The 17817-nt window shown below is 33.8% G+C and overlaps 1 protein-coding gene and 2 long non-coding RNA genes across 3 annotated transcripts in view; 1 reads left to right on the plus strand and 2 right to left on the minus strand.

The window, feature by feature from the left end:
- Positions 1–17817, plus strand: part of LOC138127863 (ly6/PLAUR domain-containing protein 6B-like) — a 161443-nt gene that overhangs the window by 93073 nt on the left and 50553 nt on the right. The gene's annotated exons all lie outside the window — the stretch shown is intronic.
- LOC138127864 (uncharacterized) overlaps positions 1–17817 on the minus strand; it is a 131745-nt gene that overhangs the window by 28266 nt on the left and 85662 nt on the right. The window lies entirely within an intron of this gene.
- On the minus strand, positions 5447–5935 carry LOC138128263 (uncharacterized). The gene is made up of 3 exons (XR_011158574.1): positions 5843–5935; positions 5641–5796; positions 5447–5583 (listed from the first exon to the last, which is right to left on the minus strand). It is a non-coding gene; the product is annotated as an uncharacterized lncRNA (long non-coding RNA).

Raw genomic sequence — 17817 nt, forward strand, 5'->3', positions numbered from 1 at the left:
CAAAATGTGTAACTCACAAACATCAGTAGTTTAAAGTTTACGATGAAACCCTCCGAAAATTTTAGATTGATTGGATTGGCGGCATTCATCAGAATTAGAACCAATATCTTTCTGTTTCTGGTGTTCCAATTATACCAATTCGTTGTTACTAATTTCAGTAACATATTTTCCGACTGCAAAAATAATTTTACACCAGATTCTGGACAGTGCGTTAGTTTACCTCGTCCTCTAAAGATTGTCCAGCTGCAATTAGGCTTATCATGCTACACGACGCAACAAAGGCTAACACAAAAGAACGCCACAAAATCACTTCCTACAATACATAAAATTACATACATTGTTTTTTGTCGGATTGATCAATTAGCAAGAATAAATGCAAATCAACAATAAGCTGCAAAGAGAAATCTATCTTGAGAGTCGTTACTGAATTTGCGAACGTAACATTTAAAGAAAAAGTAGTTAAATCGAATTTATTCGTAATTGTTTAGTACATTTCCTACCTATTAAGAGTGCTAATTTTGGCTCTCAAAAAATTCGTATAGCCGATATTAATGAAGACCAAATTAGTGCTTTATATCTAACGGCGTAAACAAAATAAATAGGTGAATGGAATCAGAATAAAACAAGATGACGTTTGCTTGATGATGATCCAGTAGCAGAGTAATTGATGACAACTTACTTGCAAAAATGACAGTACAATGCTTATCCCCATAACGATACCACCAGTGACAAATGGAATTATAAAATTATTTATCAGCATCAAAGTATTGTTTTTCCATCTGCAGACAACAAATATATACATTATTTTAACGTCATTGACAATGGTGATTTCTTTCAGTTACAAATAAATAATTTTTTCCATGATCATTGATTTCAGTGGTCTTTGCTCACTGAAAATAGTGAGCAAAGATGGCAATTGAATCACTAGTGAGGAAACAATATTTTCTCACTAGTGAGTAAAGTGAATGTTTTGCGAGTTTGTCGATAGAGGGCGCCAAATATGTTGTACTGAATTTTTTTAATCGTTTTTTTTTGAATATTAATAACTAAAGCTTGTATTATTTTTGACTTATTTAAATTTTTAACCTGTTATTCAGATTTCAATTGACGAAAAAACCTGAAATTGCTTGGGGTAAACTTCTGGAAAAATTCATGCTAAATGCATTATGTGTTGGTATCACTGATTAAACTAAAATAAGTAAACCAATCACAAACACGCAAAGCTTAACAACATAACCTCTTTTGTTTGGAATTTTGTTGATCCACAGCAGTGACCTTGGACAGCACAGTACACGTGTTCTGATCGTGGCATAGAACTGTTGAGAACTGTTAGTGGTAAACAGTCTACCAACCATTAATAGATGAAATATATAAATCACAGCCTACTCTAATTCCGAATTTATTTGAAGGCACGGTACTACAAAAACCATACCAGTTGATATTTTTTAGTCCAATAATAATTCAACAGCGCTGGACAATTTTCTAACCCCGTTAGTGGCCTAAAATAAGCACATAAGACATTTTTGATAATTTTTAATGAACAACAATTAGTGATGTGATGATAAAAGTCGACGAGAAAAATTGTGGAAAGAATAATTGTTACAAAAGTGTTTAAAGCGTTACCGAATAAGATCGCAGTGTCTGTCTATTATCATCTTCAGTTTTGACTCAATATGTTCTTGATAAACATCATCACGAATGGGATTGTGTGAATCTTCAACATCACTACCCAGCCTCTCGATGTGTGCGTTAAGCATGTACATTTGAAATTTGATGTGTTGTGTGATATAAATAATTTGGTAACTGTGTACTTCCATCGCAAGCCCCGCTAAATATAGCGTCATTTTTAAAATGAATGCATAAGAATTGGCCAGATGGGGACACAACTTATCCAAAATATGTTGAAAAAAAATCTGTTCGCTGTCGTTGTCACGTGAAGACATAATATTGGTGCCCCACAGCAGAGTGAGAGCTGTGTTGATTACGACGAACATGTTGATTTGCTTCGACTCTCTCGCGATTCTCAGTTTGACGTCGTTTCCGGCTGAACTGATGTCCCACAGGTCTATAACTTTCATGCTATTTTCGACAATATTGTTTTTGAGCAAAATAACGATGAAAGCAAAGACCGCCTGAAATCGTTTCATATATTCAATTGTAACACCTCTTGGTAAAAATTACATAACACATTTGCAAGTAGAGTGGTCCGTACTTAAGCAGGTCTTCTATGTTAGGTGTTAGAAAGAAATAATAAAGCTGAAGGAGTAACAGTGTTGAGTAGGTGATGAGCATTAACTTCAACAAGCGTTTGACAAATTTCAATTGATAAATGCTGCTGCCAATCACACGCACGGGTTTTAAGCAGTCATCTGAAAATACTGCACAAGAATTTTTGATAAACTTACAGATCATTCGATTTGGATTCATCATTTAGTTTCAAAGAAAGAGTCTCCAACAAAAAGACCACGACTGTAACTGTAGAAATTGCTTCTACTTCGGAAATATTATTCGTAATTGTGTCCTAATTTGATCGATCAATACACCTAATAATGGTTCTTGCTAATGTAAATAAAAATTAGACGTAGAAAACCAATTATTATTTATTGAAGTTTTGTACGTTAGTGCTCACGAATTAATAATAAGAGTGACGAAATGTCAAAATCAGATTTAAAAAAAATAAATCAAAAGCACTGAAGACAACACAATTCAAGCGTGACAGTGGTTGTGGAAAATAAATTGTGTTCAAAGTAGCATTTTTCGTCATCATCAAAAACTGCTTAAATTTAACTCCCAATCTCTTCTTTTTTGAAACGGGTTACATTTTTCCACAAAGTAGTTAAACGTTTCTACTTCCTTGACTTTTCCTCGATAAAACTTTCCTCCCTCATTTGGTGTATTGTTGGTTGCCGCATTCCCTCGGATAAATTTTTTTGGAAAAATACAAAACAAAAATAATGAGAAAAGAAATATTTATGGATCCCACGTTGTATTTTATTTTTCATTTTGTTTAATTAGGTTCTAACGAGAGGCCCCACCTTCGGAAGGTTTTTTCAAAAAATGGAATTAAAACGGTTGAACACAATTCACTTAAATTTTATTTAACAAATAATCGAGTGTGGTGGCGTTTGGTCCTAACAAACAGTGTGAATTTAGTAAAGACGCACCAAGAATTAAACAGAATTAAAATTAAACAAACAGAATTAAAATGAAACAAATTAACATTATTTTGAAACCTAAATTGGGCTTGAAAGGCTGTTACGCAAGTGCCATGTCATGCAGCTAAATTCCGTTGATCTGCTACTTCTAAAAATTGTTCTACATTGATTTGATTAGCCAAAACTGTTCTAATTAATTCGTAATTTACATTCTCTCTCTCTCTCTCTCACTCACACCTCTGAGAGTAACGGAATGTCAAAATCATATTTAAAAAAAAGCAAAATCACTGAAGACGACACAATTCAAGCGTGACAGTGGTTGTGGAAAATAAATGGTGTTCAAAGTAGCATTTTTCGTCACCTTCAAGAAGTGATTAAATTTAACTCCCAAACTCTTCTTTTCTTTAAACGGGTTACATTTTGCCACAAAGTAGCAACGTTTTCGTCACTTGCAAAAAATAAATTAATTCCTTGTCTATTCTGTAAGCAACAAATGTAAATACGCTTGAGACGCAAACATCATGAAGTAACACGATTTCATTCCTTTGTATCTTTTTATTTCACTTTTAAGTTCCCTTATGAAGTATTGCTTCGTGCTCCGATTCCCGGCGGTGAACCAAGGCAAGCTGGAGGAAGCAAGCCCGAAAAAAGTTCGCGAGATGGTGAAGAATGTTTTTTTTTATTCTTCAGCAACATCTTCAATGAATGGAGCTAATGAGTCATCCGAGGACAACAATTTAACATCTTCTTTGATATCAAAATCGGCTACTTTTGCTTCCACTTTCTTAGCTAGTGATAAATGTGTACGTTTCTTAGAAGCGGTTCGTATTTGAGGAACTTCAAAATTGGAAAGATTTTTTTTATATGCTTATTCAATGAATTATCAGATTTCTATGCTACATTGAAAGCTCTATAAGAGAAAAGCAAAAGATTCTCAAAGGAAGAGATTGATTTGGACGAAAGAGAATTATTAATAATGGAGCATAATTTATCAGCAGCTTAATGTCTACAAGCTTTTGGTAATCTTCTAATTGTTGGTAACTGATGTTTTAGATTAATAAGAAATTTTGTGATTGATTCGGTTGAAGAGAAAGTAGAAGAAGTTGATAAGTTATTATCGATATGATACTTATCTACGCGAGTTTTCAATTTGTTATTATCCTTAAAAGATTTTCCAGGACATAAAGTACAAGGTAATCTTTGAGGTCCACTAGAATGACTATTTTGAGATCCAAAGTGCTTCTCATAAAACGTGGAATTAGATGGATTAGATAGAGTGTTATTAATTTCTTTATTTTTCCTTCTTGTTTTATTAATTTCGGAAGAAAATGATTTGAACGAAAACGATTAGGTCATTAGTCCATGAATTCTTGTTCTATGAATTTTAAGGCCCTTTTCGTTTTTAAAATTCCTGTTTGCAATCTTCACATCGAAAAACTAATTTTTCTCCAGAAATTTTATGATGGCATTTCTTGACATTTCCGAATTTCTTTTCAACATTAAAATTAGCGTTCCAAGGATCTGCATCAGTTAAATCTTTGTCACTAATTTTTCAATGTGTTGTTCGTGGACGAAATCTTGTGTCTTGAGGATATTTAGATTCAGACAACTATTAGTTTCGTCAAGAGAATTATCAAATGATGTTGACAGAGGCATGACACACTTTTTTGCCACAAAAATATTAGGTTTTGTTGTTAAAAATGAATCTAAATTTTGAAAGTATTTGAGCAGTTAACTTTTGAAACAATTGATGAAAAGTTGTCAAGTAACATTTTGTACACCCCTTAAAATCTATCAAAAGTGGGCGCGTTTTTTTAGAAAAGTCAAATTGTGTAAATTTATTGAAAATACTCTAAAAATATACTACAATGGCAGAAATTTCAATATTGTTGAAAAAGGAAACAATTTTTGCCTATGGAGAGTATCGTAAGAACTTCAATGACGCAGTTCGTTTTCTCGTGGAACACCATCCAAATTTTAAAAAGGCATGTAAAAATTACGTTTTTAAGACTTGGGTAATTGCATTAATGGGATTTTACTCTTCACCGTCTAAAATAACTACATTTTAAATTTCACAAAAATCCATTGAAAAATAACCGAGATATTAGGCTCGAAAGTCTTTGCAGCGACACCCTATATATTAATAAATTTATTTATTTGGAAAAGGTAGAAACAAAATCAGTTTGGAATGTTTCCAATAATATCTTTTACTTTGTAGTTCTATCAAAAAGTGCCTTTTCTTGTCGTCTGTTTTCAAGCCTCGGCTGCGCCTCGACCAGAAAACTCAAACTCGGACAATAAAGATGCACTTTTTGACCGTGATACACAAATAACCATTAGAATCATTTCTACACATTGAATGCAGTCAGATTTAATTATATTTCACCTTGACAAGAATCGACAGTATGGAGTAGAGAGATTTGCATATCTGTAAAGCAAAACAAAATGAAAAACTGACGAGAAAAAGTTTTAAAATGTTACTCACGAACATCAGAAGGTCAAAGTTTATAACAAAACCTTCCGAAAATTTCAGATTGATGGGATTGGCTGCATTGATCAAAATCAGAACTAGTTTCCTTCTGTTTCTGATGTTCCAAGTGTACCATTCGGTTGCCGTAAATTTTAGGAACATGTTTTCTGACTGTAAAAGAACCTGCATATAAAATAATTGTGTAACTTACGTATACCTCGTCCTGGAGACGTTGACCCGCCGTGATCAGACTTGATATGGTAAAGAGCCCAACGACAGCAACCAAACAAGAACGCCACGATATCACTTCCTACAATTTACAAAATTACAAGAAAAAAATTTCAAATTCAGTTTCTTTGATTATTAATTGATTATTTATAGATCAAATAAATAAGTTGGCAGAAGCAAAACAACTTACTTGTAAGAATGAAAGCACAATGCCTATTCCGACGAGGATAGCACAAATAGTGAATGGTATTATCAGATTACTCATCAGCATCAAAGTGTTATTTTTCCATCTGTAAACAATTTAAATTTATAAGTGAAGTGGATAATAGAAGTATTTCTTTTCACAGTAAGCTTATCTGATGCAGTTATCAAATGATACATTTCAATTAAAATAAAATTTTGATAATTTGTTTTTGATAAACTGATGAAAGAACAAAAATTGAAAAATGCATTTGGGAGTGTTCCTGTATCGACTTTCTGAGAACCCAAAAATGAAGAAATCTTACTGAAGAAATACGCAGTGCCTGTCTATTATCATCTCCAGTTTTGACTCGATTTCCTTTTGATAAATTTTATCACGGATGGGATCCTCAGGTTCTTCTAATTTACCATTGAGCCCTTCGATGAGTGCGTTACACAGATACATTTGAAATTTGACTTGTTGCGTGGCATAAATAAATTGATACGTATGTGCTACCATCGCAAGCCCCCCCAAATACAGCGTCATTTTGAAAATAAAAACACAAATATTGGCCTCCCGGGGACACAGCTTGTCGAAAATAACTTGAATAAAAATCACTTCGGGGTCATTCTGACGTGACAAAACGTGACTGGTGCTCCACAGCACCATCAACGTTGTGTTGACCACGACGAACGCGTTAATCTGCCTCGACTCTCTCAGAATTCTCAGTTTGACGTCGTTTCCGGCCGAACTGATGTCCCACAAGTCTATAACGGTCATAACATCATCGACCATATGGTTTTTGAGCAAGAGAACGGCGAACGCAAAGGACACCTGAAATCATTTCTTGCATACATGTGTGACATTTGCGGGTGCAAATTACGAAACACATTTTCAGGAAGAGAGGTCCGTATTTAATCAGCTCTTCCATGCTGGGTGTTTGAAAGAAGTAGTAAAGCTGAAGGAGTAACAGTGTGGCGTAGGTGGTGAGTGTTAACTTAAGCAAGCATTTGACAAATTTGAATTGATAAATGTTGCTGCCGATCACGCGGACTGGTCTTAGGCAGTCGGCTGAAAACGTTCCCCAAGAATTTGTTTATTCATTTTTGCAAACTTACAGTTCATTCGATTTGGATTCATCACGTCATTTCAAAGAAAGTGTCTTCAACAAACGACCACAACCAACTGTCGAAATTGATTATATTTACTTCGGAACTTCGTAGGTAGCTGTTTCCTAATTTTATTGATCAAATAATCAAATAATAATGCTTCTTGTTAAGGAAAAAAATTATAGATAAAGGACACATAACCCATTCGCTTTTTCGAAGAGTAGGATGATCCAGTCGAACATTTTGTGCTATTTTTCTTGTTCAAGAAGTAGTTTGCAAACAAGAGTAGCGTATTTTCAAAATGCGATACAAAGGACTTAAAGGTCACCGAAGGCGACACAGTTCAAGCGTGACAGTGACAATTAATATGAGTGGTTGTTTGGAAAAAAGTACCATTTTTCGTCACCTTCAGAACTGAACCAATTCAGTTTAATTCGCAATTTGTTCTCTTTTCCAAGTATGTTAAATTTTGCTACATTGCCAGCAACGTTTTAATTAGATGCAAAAAATCTTCAGAATTGCCGGAATTTTTGGTTTAAAACCAGATGATTCCGATATAAAAGATTCATTCAAATATGGATCAATTACTTTTTTACCGACAATATAAATAAGCGTTTATTCGATATCGAATTGAGGCAGCCCATCTTGTGGAGTTTTTCCATTCCATTTTTCTTGCGGAGAATCACTCTGCCTTGGTCTTCTCCCTTGTAACTCTCCTCTCTATTCTGCCGTGGTCCTTAGCTTCTCGAATGGTTTTTGCCCAGGTCTTCCTCTCCAGTCCTCTATTCTTACCCTTCTAATGTCCTTCCATCTTATCCTTGGTCTACCTCTGGGTCTCTTCTCAACTGGTCTCCAGATCACGATTAAAATCTATAATCAGAGTCAGTGTCAAATTGAAGAGGAATTTGTCAAGGTGACCCTTGAAGTCCGCTTGTGGTTTTTATTGGCTATAAATTCCTTGCCCGATAAACCTGATAGTTCTGTTTATTTATTTAACCTAAGAAAGAACAAAAAGTAGAATCCAAATTATCACATTTATTATGAATGGAGGATATAATAGCTATTTTCAATACAAGTGAGCAAAGTAGTGCGTTTAATCACGAGTACGGAGGTTGGGCGTCTGAGCCGAAGGCGAGGACCGCAAACGTACAAGTGATTAAGTGCACATTTGCTCATGCGTGTTGAATCTGATTTTTTCCATGATCATAAAAAAGAGTCGCGGAATCGAAATTTCGAGCAGCATTTTTTTGTCACTTTTGAAGGACTGAATCAATTCAATTGAATTCGTAATTTCTCTCCTTTACATATGTCTGAAAAGAATTGATCAAACGCTTCACAAAATGTTGTCACGGAATCCAACGCACGTCTTTCTACTTCGGAACCATTATTATCGACAGTTGTTTTGCAATTGGATCAATCAACATATAATTTGATAATGATTATTGTTAGCGTGGACGATCGAAAGTTATGTTGGAAAAAATCCGTAAACAGAAACTTTTTAGTGATTCAGGTGATTGGAACGGGGTAATAGGACTTTTAATTTTAGCCTGAGGCAACTGTATTTTTTTCAAAAAGCAGAATAATAGATTATAGCATAAAGAGTAGTAATACTTTATAATTCTTCCTGTAGTCTAAGGAACTCAGAAATTTTATCTATGTAGCCATATACTTTCCATCAGGAGCAATTATGTAGATATCGCCCGGAACTGTGGTGGGATCTGCATAGAGTTTGCCGCGATCTGCGTCAATTCTGGAACCGTGCGATGCATTTTGTTTTCAATGGCATCGGACATACTTCAGACATTCGCTAAATATAACAAAAATTATCAAAACGTGAATAGCAAACGATTACAACTTACAACTGTTTACTTTTTAACACTGAACGATCATCTTGCTTGCGCTATTTCTAATTTTGACATCACATCTGACTGCATGGACACGCCCACAACGAACGGCTCGTTACATACCACAGTGGCACCGGTTAAATATTGGATAATAATTTCGTTATTTCGCTTTCTTAGAGGCTATATTTTATGAGGGATAATTTAATTGTTAAATATTTCATGTACCTTATTGATAGTTGTAATTGCAAATAAAGTGTGACAAATGCTTCAACTGACTTTGCACTTGACTCGGTCGAGCCGCCTCTGGGACACTTCTACTCCTAGGACTTGAAGTATTTCTACTCCGCTCAGAAAAAAATGCCACTTTAACCGTTTCTATGGATTTACAGAAAGACGCGATTTTCGACCGTTTGAAAATAAACTATAGTTTCTGGCACTTTAAATTTCGAATGTGATTCAACGAAATAATTTAGTCACTAGGAATAAAAAAAACAAAATTTCAATTTTATTTTACAATATTTATTTGATCACTTTGCAACAATCAATGTATTTATCGCTCTAAAAGAGAAAGGCAGGTTCAAATTCGAATCAGAACCTTTCATTGTTGACAAAAAACAAAAAAGCCAGACCCACACGAGCCCATTACACAACCCACAATTTATCGAAATTAATGCTCACCTTCCATTGTTACATCAAACTATTTTTTTTAAATTGTCTTAAATAGGCAACACTTTTACATTCAATTCTAGCCTAAATCTTCTGTGCATCATTTTAAAAAACATTCTATTACTAATGTACTTAACTATCTTAAGGAGAAAGTTTGAAAAAACATCAAAGACGTAGGTATGTGCCTATATCTTAGTTAGTAACCTAGATTCAGAAACGGATGTATTAGGAGCAGCCTGTGCATCATTGAACGTATGTCTGTTTTAAGTTCTATTGTATGCGACTTTTACAAGGATCGACAGAGCAGAGTAGAGAGCCTTGAATATCTGTGAAGTTAAACGCAATAAAAATTGACGAGAAAAAGTTCCAAAATGTGACTCACAAACATCAGTAGTTTAAAGTTTACGATGAAACCTTCCGAAAATTTCACTTGGATTGGATTGGCGGCATTCATCAGAATCAGAACCAATTTCTTTCTGTTTCTGGTGTTCCAGTTATACCAGTTCGTTGTCACTAATTTTAAAAACATTGTCTCCGACTGCAAACATGATTTTACATTGGATTCTGGACAGTGCGTTAGTTTACCTCGTCCTCTAAAGATTGTGCAGCTGCAATTAGACTTAACATGGTAGAAAAGACAGCAAGGGCTATCACAAAAGAATGCCACAAAATCACTTCCTACAATTCACAAAATTATGTTGTTTTCTGTCGGACCAAATTAGTGCTTTATTAAGTCATAAAACGACATAAATAATAGTATATTATTTGACGAGCTAATAATGCCTATCATAATCCACGAGGGTGAAAGTTAAAAAACGAGCCGCAGGCAAGATTTTTAATCACCATTTATAATAAGTCACGGGTGTAATTTATGACTAGCATAATGTACCTATAGTTACGTAAATAATACACGTATTATTTAATGGTCGTAGATAAAATAAATAAGTAAATGGAATTAGAAAAAAATGAGATGATGCTCCCTTCATGATGATCCAGTAGAAGAGTAATTGATCACAACTTACTTGCAAAAATGAAAGTACGATGCTTATGCCAATAACGATACCAAAAATTATAAATGGTATTATAAGATTACTCATCAACATCAAAGAGTTATTTTTCCAACTGCAGACAAGAAATGTATACATTATTGTAATGTCATTGACAGTGGTAATTTCTTGAACGACTATAATATGGATAATTTTAGATAACAAAGTGAACAACAATTAGTGATATGATAATAAAAGTCGACGAGAAAAAGTGTGGAAACAATAATTGTTACAAAAGTCTTTTTAAAGCGTTACCGAATCAGCTCGCAGTGTCTGTCTATTATCATCCTCAGCTTTGACTCAATCTGTTCTTGATAAACATCATCACAAATGAGATTGTGTGAATCTTCATCATCACTACTCAGCCTCTCGATGAGTGCGTTAAGCATATATATTTGAAATTTGATGTGTTGTGTGGCATAAATGACTTGGTAACCGTGTACTTCCATCACAAGCCCTGCTAAATACAGAGTTATTTTGAAAATGACAATCCAAAAATTTGCCTGACGAGGACACAACTTGTCCAAAATATGTTGAACAAAAATCCCTTGGCTTTCACTGTCACGTGAAGACAAAATTTGGGTAGCCCACACCAGAGGTAGAGCTGTGTTGATCACGACGAACGTGTTGATTTGCTTCGATTCTCTCAATATTCTTAGTTTGACGTCGTTTCCGGCTGAACTGATGTCCCACAGCTCAATAACGTTCAAGCTATTTTCGACAATATGGTTTTTGAGCAAAATAACGATGAAAGCAAAGACCGCCTGAAATCGTTTCATAGATTCGATTGTAACACCTCTGGGTAAAAATTACAAAACACATTTGCAAGAAGAGTGGTCCGTATTTGATCAGGTCTTCTATGTTATGTGTTAGAAAGAAGTAATAAAGCTGAAGGAGTAAGAGTGTGAAGTAGGTGATGAGCGTTAACTTCAACAAGCGTTTGACAAATTTGAATTGATAAATGCTGCTGCCAATCACACGGACGGGTTTTAAGCAGTCATCTGAAAATATTCCACAAGAATTTTTGATAAACTTACAGATCATTCGATTTGGATTCATCATTTAATTTCAAAGAAAGAGTCTCCTACAAAAAGACCACGACTGTAACTGTCGAAATTGATTCTGCTTCGGAAATATTATTCGTAATTGTTTCCTAATTTGATCGATCAATACACCTAATAATGCTTCTCGGTAATGTAAATAAAAATTAGACATAAAAAACCCAACCAATTAGATTTTTTGAACAGCAGATAAACCAGTCGATAATTCTTCTACTATTTATTGAACTTTCGTACGTCAGTGCTCGCGAATTAATTTACAAATAAGAGTAACGGAATGTCAAAATCAGATTTAAAAAAAACAAAATCACTGAAGACGACACTATTCATTGAGGAAAATAAATGATGTTCAAAGTAACATTTTTTGTCACCTTCAAGAACTGATTAAATGTAACTCCCAATCTATTCTTTTTATAAAACGGGGTTCCATTTTGTCACAAAGTAGCAACGTTTTGGTTATTTGAAAAAATTAAATTAATTTCTTGTCTATTCTGTAAGCAAATAATATCGAGTGAAAGCACGTGGTGGGTCTGCTTCTTTTATTTTTCTAGAGATGTAGATGATTATGGAAAATAATAACGTAAAACAATTATTTGAAGAATAGATTTACTTTGAAATAAAAAATCTTAAATCTTTGTAATTTTTCTTAAAAATGGAACGGAAACAGCTCGAATAGTATCGCGCGTTTAAATGAAATCCTGGGCTGGGAAGGCGTTGGAAACCGTCAATTGTTTTGCTTTTTTAAAGCGTAGATTAATTGGAACATGTTGACAACTAACCTAAAATTTAGAGTCAAAAAAATCTTTCTGTTTTTCTTTCTTTGCAATGTTTTACATTAAAAGTAGAATAATTTAACGGTTCCTATTCTCGAAGCCAATATATAAGGGCACCTTTTGCTGAAAACAAGCATGTTCAATTATGTCCCGATTAAACATAAACAAATGTCATTCGTGTCAAATGGCGGGAAATTCAAACTTTACACTGTTCTAAACGGTTTAATTTTTCCAACGCCTACTCAGCCCAGGATTTCATTTGAACGCGCGATATTTTGTCACTGTGGATATGAAGGCTGCTATATATGTATTGAACAAAATTAAAGTGCTTATAGCTTCTTCAGGAAGAGCGAATTTTTTTTCTAAGTATTTTTCGAGCTCCACTGGGTCCTTCCTTACCCCGCTCTAAATTCGAAATTCGCGAATTTTGAGACACCCTGTATAGCAATATTGGTAAATTTTAAAACAGAATCGCACCAAATGTCAAGTTGACTTTGTCTATGATAAAATTTCAATCTAAAAGTCTTTGATGGTGATTCATTGTTTAAAATATTCTTTTATACAGTGTGGAAATTAAGTAACGTATAAATTCAGTAAATTCGTTGATAGTAATTTGTTAGAAAAATCTCCAAGGGGTGTAGCGATTTTAATTTCCAACGCAGGTGATCGGAACGGGGTAATAAAACTTTTAATCTTTGCCTGAGGTGACAATCGTATTTTTTTCAAAAAACATTTATTATTATATTTTCTTTCTAATGTGATTCCACGAGATAATTTTGTGACTAGGGATGAAAAACCATAACATCAATTTTATTTTACAATATTTATTTGATCGGTTTTAAACAAATAGTGTTAACGTGTTAAACAATCAACGTATTTATCGTTCTGAAAGAGAAAAGCAGATCCGCATTCGAATCAAAACCTTTTATGGTTTTATTGCCAACATCCTACAATTCATAAATGACAATCTTGTATGTCTTGTGTTGTTTCGAGGAACAGCTTTGAATCAGTCGCGCAGGACAAAAGTGGAGCACGACGGAATTCTGAATAAATCAATGGCAGAAAGCAGAACAACATCGGACCCACACGCGACCCTTGCGGTGCTCCAGACAAATAATAGATAAATAATAGTTATTTAATAAACTAGTTTGTTAATGAAGGCGATTAATAATCGAAACGAAACACGAACGAGTGTAGCGAGTGAGTGCCTTTAATAGTTGAGATTATTAATCGACCATTAACAAACGAGTTGACTACAAAATTTTTTCGTTGACCGCAAATTTTTTTTTGTGACAAAATTTCAAATCAAAGATGAGACCTTCATCCTTTTTTTGTACTCAAGGTAGGACATTTTTAAATTTTTCAACACTTTCTATTCACTTTTTCACAAAGAGTGTCAGAAGACGTCAACTCCATTCACATTCAATTTCACGTAAAATCACGGTTGCTAAGAAAACCTAGTAACGTTTGAAAAATATGATGTGCGAATTATAACCAAAAAGGTCGGCTTTTGAAAAAGAGAATTCGTAATTGTGCAGTTATGGAGATATAAAATATAGAAAACTCTGCTACACTACCTGCTGCAGTGTTGGTAAGTGCAAACAATGCATGTTCTAGGTTGTTTATACATCAAAATATCATCAAAACGTCAAAATCGCAAAAATCGTTGATTAATGAAAAATAGTAGGATAAATGACCGGTCATTTATTTTTGGTCAAAGTTGACCGGTCCTTGATCGGTCAATTACCAGTCATTATTGGTCAAAAATTAGGAACTAGTTAAACATCACAAAATGATTCTTTCAATGTCAAGGATTATTTTAATACCAAATAATGGTTCTTAATTCCATTTTTTATAAGATTTATTGATCGATAAATTATTGTTCTAAAATTGTGTAAGTGAGGTTAAGTTTGAATTGTTTGAAGTTATACTTTGTTTTTTTTTAACATATTTGTTTGAATTTGAACTTTTTGTTAATTTAAAACGCTTTAAAACTTTCAACACAACTGTGTGTGTGTGTATTTTCAGTTTTTTAGTTCCTTTTAAAATAAAGGGTGTTTTTTTAAATTTGGCGTCGAAGTAGGCGTTGGAGAGTCGATTGAGATCGCACCACTCGTATAAAGCGTAAGATTTAAACAGCTGATCTGTGATCCGTAACCTGTATAGTGCATTCACAATCGACAGTTCAACGCCTACTTCGACGCCAGATTTAAAAAAACACCCGTTACTTAAACATTCGTTTAGAATTTAAAAAAGTAGGTAAAGTGGGTACAGGTTGCAAAGACACACTTGTCATTTGCAACAGCCCTTTTATGGCATTAGTCATTTGAAATTACTTTAAAACTGTACTTATATGGACAATATTCAATCCAAACTATGATTTTTTGGTCCCTTTATGCCTTTATTTGGTCAGAAATATTGAAAAAATGCTGTTGCAAATGACAAATGTGTCTTTGCAACCTGTACCCACTTTAAGTATTTTATGAAAATAAAAATATATTGTATATCATGTTAAGAAGACACAAAAACGATTGAAAAACAAAAACCACTTCTTCCTAATAGATAAAAAGCTTAATAATCGTTTTCCACAATGATCTTTATTAAAGTTTTAGATGTTTCATTGTCATAATTTACTTATCTATTGTCATAATCCATTTCTTCATTGTCAGCAGCTACGTACTGTATACGTTGGAAAAGTATTGAACAAACGTTCGAAAAAACTGATTAGAGAATTGAGAGAACATAATTCTACTTCGGAAGCATTATCGACAGTTGTTTTGCAATTGGACCAATCAACATAAATATTATTTCAAAATGATTCTTGTTAATGTGGACTTAATTCCAAATCGATATTGCTTGATTAGAAAATCGGTAAACAGGACTGGGGAGAGAAAAACGTTTTACTGTTTCCGGTGTTTGGAACAGCGAAATGAAAATTTCATCTTAGCATGAGCTATGTTTAACATTTTAATCTAAGAAGAAACTAAAAATATTTTCCGGAACTTTTTATTTCTGATGTAATTCGACGAGAGAAATCTGGGACTAGCCGTGTCAAAAATAAAACATTGCTTTTGTTTGAAGTACAATATTTAATTTGGTTAATTTTAAATAAATAGTGTTGGTGTGTTAAACAATCTGAAGGAGAAAACACGTTTAAGCAATTGTTTGTAATAACCAAAGCACTGCCTACTTGGTTTCATGTTCGTTTATGTTTAATGTAGCAAAACAATTTTTTTTTATTTAATGTTCGTACAAAAAATATTGTACGACCCACTTGCGTGAAGATATCTTCCGCTCATTCGCGCATTAATTAAAGGCACTCGCTCTTTCGTCGCTCGTGCTTTAAAAAAATGCGGTCATGCGGGAACATCGTCTTCCCGCACTTGGTTCGTAAATAACTATACACGGTGTTTTCGAAGTTGAGGTGTTCGTTTTAATCTGTGATAGTATGCGTTGTTCTAAAGAGTTTTAGTCAAAGTCACCTTAGTAAAATGTGTACGGCAATGAAGATACAACAAGTTGATTTTTTTGAAATTTTTGAAACCGGTCCTGCTCAAATTTGCGCTGATTTGTTAGAAATTAGAATTGACAAAAAAAGTCAAATGAGCATGGACGTTAATCAAAAATAATGTCAGAGTTGTCATCTAATTAGTCGGAATGGCTTTATCATTACGAAAATAATGAACTCACAGATATGTTGCTAATGTATGGGCAATGTTATCACGTTATCAGAATGCAGCTGCGGCGTCCAGAGAGTACGCAGAGCGATTTCCAGAAAGACACCATCCTGGGCCACGTCAGTTATTAATCTAGGACAGCGGAGAAATAGACAGGACCGGACTCAAAATTTTAGAAAACAATAAAAATATACAATCAATTATCTCCGTTAATACAAACATTTTACTAAGAAGATTTAGGCTAAAATTCTTAAGAATAATGTATAGTATCTCGTGTTACAAGGAACCCCTCAACTTCGAAATCACCCTGTAGTATCATGGGAACTTCATTCATATACACTTTGGTGTCTATAAGGCCGTCTCACTTGAAATTTTTGACATTTCAAATCGATTCCAATTCGCGTACATTCAAACTCTATTTTAATATTTAAATACATGACACTGTTCAAAAATAATGTTTTTACCTGTCACAGGTGTAACATCAAGATAATAAGATAATACAACAACACGAGCCTATTCGAATGCAACGTTGTGTCAAAATTTCAAAGCAATTATTTATATAGATTTTATCCTAATTGTTCTGTGCAGATTTTAAAACACATTCTAATACTAATTACGTAACTATCTTGAGTAAGAAAAATGCATGTGCCTATTTCTAAGGTAATAACATCCGTTCGCAAATTGATCCATTTTGAGTAGTTTGTTCATCATTTGCTTCAATTTCTACTGAATGCGATTCTTACAACGATCGACATGATAGAGTAAAGAGCCTGGAATATCTGTGAAGTTAAACACAATGAAAATTGACGAGAAAATGTTCCAAATATGACTCACAAACATCAGTAGTTTAAAGTTTACGATGAAACCTTCCAAAAATTTCGCTTGGATGGGAATGGCAGCATTAATTAAAATCAGAACTAATTTCTTTCTGTTTCTGGTGTTCCAATTGTACCAATTCGTTGTGACTAATCTTAGTAACATATTTTCCGACTGCAAAAATAATTTTATCTCAGATTCTGAACTGTGCGTTAGTTTACCTCGTCTTCTAAATATTGTCCAGCTGCAATTAGACTTAACATGATAGACAGTACAGAAACGGCTGCCACGAAAGAACGCCACAAAATTACCTCCTACAATTTGCAAAATTTTTGTCAAAATCTAATCATCTGTAAGGAGAAATCTATCTTCGTTGCTTGTCAATTTCTTACTGATTTTGCGAACGTTGCGGTTAAATATTTATTATGATGAGTACTTACTTGCAAAAATGAAAGTAGAATACTTATGCCAGCAACGATTCCAATAATGACAAAGGGTACTATATAATTACTCATCAGCATCAAAGCGTTACTTTTCCATCTACAAACAAGAAATATATACATTACACTAAACAAATTTCCAACCCCATTAACATTTTAGATAACAATGTGCACAAGAATTATTGATGTAAAGAAAGTAGAAGAGAAAAAGTGTTTTTCAAAAGCATTACCGAATAAGATCGCAGTGTCTGTCTATTATCATCTTCAGCTTCGACTCAATTTGTTTTTGATAAACTTCATTATGAATGAGATTGTGTGAATCTTCAACATCACTACCCAGTCTCTCGACGAGTA

The sequence above is a fragment of the Tenebrio molitor genome, chromosome 4, assembly GCF_963966145.1.
Source record: "Tenebrio molitor chromosome 4, icTenMoli1.1, whole genome shotgun sequence".
Taxonomy (NCBI): Eukaryota; Metazoa; Arthropoda; class Insecta; order Coleoptera; family Tenebrionidae; genus Tenebrio; species Tenebrio molitor.